The 4,762-nt window shown below is 41.5% G+C and overlaps 1 long non-coding RNA gene across 1 annotated transcript; it reads right to left on the bottom strand.

Moving 5' to 3' along the window:
- Positions 1-440: 440 nt before the first annotated feature.
- LOC138105955 (uncharacterized) lies at positions 441-1,067 on the bottom strand. The gene is made up of 3 exons (XR_011148824.1): positions 993-1,067; positions 777-907; positions 441-619 (listed from the first exon to the last, which is right to left on the bottom strand). It is a non-coding gene; the product is annotated as an uncharacterized lncRNA (long non-coding RNA).
- Positions 1,068-4,762: the final 3,695 nt, after the last annotated feature.

The following is a 4,762-nucleotide window of genomic DNA, read 5'->3' as shown; positions in this document are numbered from 1 at the left end:
AAAGACCACCTCGTCAGGGAGCACGGGGGTTTTCCCGGGGGCCTAGGGGCGGTACATGGGCGGAGTTGGGTGTACAGGAACCAATATGGAGAGCCCGAGGGAGTGGCCAGGGCTAGGAGCAAGGGAAAGCGGGGAGAAAAATGTGGAATAAGAAAAGCAGTGGGTAAATACATCACCACATTCAGGAGAAGATAGTTTGCTAAGCCAAAGGGAAACCACCCATCCTCATGCTCCTTAAGTGGTTCATTAAAGGGTTACAATTCTGAACCAGTAGAAATTCAACATCTGGTCTATAACAAATATGAAATGGGTAGATAACACTTCCCAGCAGGCTATTTTAGGTTGTGGATAGTAATTTCTGGATTATCAACTTTTTTGGTAGAAGCAATATGAGGCACCTCCAAGTCAGCAGAGATGTATGTGATGAGCAGCTCCATGTTCCAGGTTGACAGTCTGATGGTTCTTCAGCTGTTTTCTCTTTCCCTCTTTTCCCTAAACACCACCTTTGTTAAGCTGTTCCCAAGGGAGTGAGGGAAGCCTTCCTCCTGCTAAGTCTGGTCAGCAGATTCATTCAAATTAAAGTTTGGTTGAAAGTGACATTCCTCTAAATGCAGAGCAACTGAAACAAAAATTGAGGATACCTGTCAAAAGTCTTTGTAAGTAGACCCACTCATAGTTTGCACCCCTGTCTGAGAGACTGTGGGAATTGTTTTCACTGAGGAAGGGGAGGCACCTTTCATGTCTGCTGTGAAAAGCCAGGCTAGGAAAAATCTCACCTTCATTGCACCTTGCTCCTTGTTTGTGAGGGAGACTCACTACTGGGGACCACCAGGATGATGTGATTGCTCTTGTCCTCTGGCAGTGTTTGTAATTGTTTGGCCTAAGTCCTGGACAGAGCTCAAGGGACCTGTGGAGAGGAGCTGGGTCAGAGTGTGTGCATGGGGGTCAGGCAGTAGCAGCACAGTGGCAGCTGGAAGGCAGTGGGTACATACCCTGGGCAAGGTTGCAGCTCCATTCCCTGCTCTGCCTGCTACTCTGCAGTAAAATGAGGGATTTGCAGACATCTCTGCAAGAATCATAGAATGGTTTGGGTTGCAACGGACCTTAAAGATCATCTTGTTCCAACCCCCCTGCTATGGGAAGGGACAGCTTCCACTAGACCAGGTTGCTCCAAGCCCCATCCAGCCTGGCTTTGAAAACTGCCAGAGATGAGGCATCCACAGCTTCTCCAGGCAACCTGTTCCAGTGTCTCATCACCCACACAGTAAATAATCTCTTCCTAAAATCTAATCTTAACCTTCCTACTTTCAGCTTAAAGCCATTGCCTCTTGTCCTATTTTACAAGATGCCTTCATAAGAAGCCACTCTCCAAGAAAATCCTGTCTGAGGCTGATCTTTCTCCAGCCTCACAGTCAGAGCATGTTCATCTTCTGTTCAACACAGTGCTGCTGTAGTTGTAACCCACAGTCCCTGGTTTTAGTCTCCTTTATTGTTTTAGATGTCTGACAACATTCAGTTGCTTGTGCTGTTGGGAGTGCTTACTGAAGAGACCATGGAGGTTTGTCATCCTCTCAGAACTACCCCTTAAAAAAGCCACCTGCTCTTTCAGAATTGAAATTCAGCCCGAAAAAAACCTCATAAATCAATAATTTTACCCTGTACATCAAGGCCTCATCTCATATTCCTGATGGATATTTTTCTAATATTCCTTTAGAATAGAGAACAATATCCTTTAGAACAATAGAGATGACAAAATCTTCCTCACTAGTCTACTCTAACATTTAGTTGTAACATTTATGAGAAAAGCCATTAAATTGCCTCTTGCGGTGTTCTATTTCCCACTGACTCACTTATTAAATGCCTTTCACATTGTTCCCCCCCCCCACTTTCCCCTGCCCCTGGCCACTCCCTCAGGCTCTCCCTATTGGGTCCTGTACCCCAACTCCGCCCATGTACCACCCCTGCGAGCTGACAAAACCCCCTGCACCCGGATCACGAGGTCTCTCTGCCTGTGGGAAATGCTGGGACGAGGTGTAGCCATGAAAGGTCCTCGGAAGCTGCCATGAGGGTCTCTTCTCTGCCTCCTTTGCCGCCACTGTGTTGTAGAGCTGATAGCTAGCCAGAGCAAGAGTGCGGGGCCATCCGAAAAGGACTGCGGGAGGATGAAGTGGTCGCTCTGCCCTAAGCAGCCCCGCTGAGTTCTCGGGGAAAGCTGCAGCTTGCTAAACCAAACCTAGCACTGCAACAGCCTCTTCTTTTTAGAGAAACACCCTTGTTGATTAGATACTGCCCCCTTCACTGGCAGATCCCTCAAATCTTCTCAATCTGCCTAAATAATTTTGTGAAGAAATAGATGGATTCATAGTTGAAAATATATTTCTAATCTATGTGTCCTTCTTCCTGGAAATATGAAACTCTGGTTTCATACTAAAATAGTAATTTTCATGCTGTTACATTTGTAGTCATGTTTCTAAATTTAAAATCCTCGTATTTTAGTGGTGTGAAAGGTAAGACACATAATAAGTACTTGCAACCTATAATTTTTAAAATACAATATTTAAACTCATCCCTTGCCTTTCTTGTGTCTGTGCGTATATGTGAATACTCATTTGCTTTAAGGTTGAAAATGAAAAAAACTCTTTGAAGCTTCTTTTTCTTGTCACAAAATAAAACAGACCACCTTAGGCTGTATATACATTTGACTTTGTTGTTCATGTTTGAGCTGAAGTTTGTCTGGCTAAGAGATGAAGCCCCTTGCATCCCTATTGCCAATAAGAAGTACGTCTTCCCACTTGCAGAGAGACTCCCCCAAAGTAACACACCTCAACAGGCAGGCTGAGACCACTCCCGGGTCAACCTGACTACATATTGGTAACCTTCTCTCATTCTGCAATATTCCTTATTAGATAGGTAAGATTTTGTTCCTGATTTTGGAAAAACCCCATGAAGTTTCAAGGAAGCATACAAGACTGACTTTATCACCTATTCCAGAGTTAAGCCATAAAGAGTAGATAGCAAGAACAAGCTTTTTTGGACGATGAACATACCAGTTTTCAATGTCTTAGGCTGCAGGTTTCTAATTCTTCCCTTTAGAAACTATTCTTTACTATAAGAGATTGCTTTCATGGTCTTAAAATATTTCCTTGTCTTAGTTTCATCATCATCCATTTAGCATATGAAAAAGCAGTTAAGGTATCATACTTCATATTCATAGATGTAAGGACAAGCTTTTCTCCAGACATGTTGAGTCTGCAACTCTAAGCCAGTTTCTGGTCATCCTGTCAAAGAAATCAGAGGAAGCACAATACAAAAATGTCTTAATCTCTTCCCTGTGTGAGGTTGAGCTTTAAAAATAATATGCCTAAGACACACTTTTCCATTGAAGTATCTTACACATTTAGGTGACTCCTAAAACAAGGCAGCCAAGAAAACCAAATTGAATTAAGCAAAACAGGGGGAAAAATTGTAAACATTTTTAATAGCTGCAAATTCTCTGAAGAGATAGATGGAATATCACTTCTTCATCACATTCTAGGGGAATGTTACCAAACAATTTTTTCCCACATAACACATTTTAAGTTTTGAGCTTTTTGAAAAAACCCATCCCAAACTAGGAAGGAATTCTAAAACTAATTCCATCCCCCTTATCACAATATAACATTTCCATTTATGCAGTTTACTCCACAGCTCCACATTTAGGTGTCCACTGCAAAAACTGACACTTGAAAGGTAAGGAGAGTGTCAGAGCCCACACACAGAATGTTCTAATACATTTCCTCCCAGTTTATGGGAATTGTGTGATGCTTCTCAGTTCAGTGGGAAACACAACAACATAGCAGAGACAGGTAAAGCCACGTTCAGCTTTATACTCAGTATGGAAAAAGCAGGGGCTCTAGGAAAGCCAATCCTCCTCTTTTGAGAGGCGCTTACTGGAAAAAACAGAACTGGAGTGGAGGACCAGTGGAGGATCCAAAAGTGATGTTAGCAGGCACTCAGATTGGAAGAGTGGTAGTTTACGAGGAAATCCTCTTAATTAACAGAAGATGGAAAACTGTTTATGCCTGCTGAGCATACCCTCCCAGTTGCCCTGTGATCAATAGAATCAATATTTCCCAATCTGGGAAGAAAGAAAGGCAAGAAGAGAGACAGCAAAGAGGGGTGTGGGCAGAGAAAGAGCCCAAGAACATTGAACATAACCCAGTGTATGGCATATGAAGATGTAGTTGGGCAGAAAAGAGATTCAAATGGTGCTGTATAGAAAAGTAACAGGCAACAGTATTGAAAAACACCACTCCTGACTTTTTTCCTGCATAACTGTTAATTGATCTGTATTAATAACAAAGGAAAGTAGATTAAGAAAGTACCCTATCCTAGTTTAAAAAAAAAAACAAACAACAAAAACACCAACAAAACAGAAAAATAAAAAAATAAAGCATTTCAAGGATGAGCAAACAACAATGGTAAATTTCTAAGAAGCTAGAAAGGGAGTAGTTTCAGTAAGTTCGGAAAAATATCCAAATATTCTGAGATTTAACCAAAACCAGTATTCAATCCCAATTCCCTTCTTCTTAGAGAACAGATAAAAATTAAAAAGTAATACAGAACTGAGAAACAGAGGTCTTCAATTAGTTTCAGTTAATTATTTCTAGAAAATATTTGATATTTTCTTGACTGTTTGTAAGTTTTATTCAAGACAATAATTTACCATTTCTGTCTTTAACCATGTCTTTATGAGTCACAACCATGAGACAAAATCATTCCT

The sequence above is a fragment of the Aphelocoma coerulescens genome, chromosome 2 (genome assembly GCF_041296385.1).
Source record: "Aphelocoma coerulescens isolate FSJ_1873_10779 chromosome 2, UR_Acoe_1.0, whole genome shotgun sequence".
NCBI lineage: Eukaryota > Metazoa > Chordata > Aves > Passeriformes > Corvidae > Aphelocoma > Aphelocoma coerulescens.
This window is presented reverse-complemented; position numbering and strand designations above follow the sequence as displayed.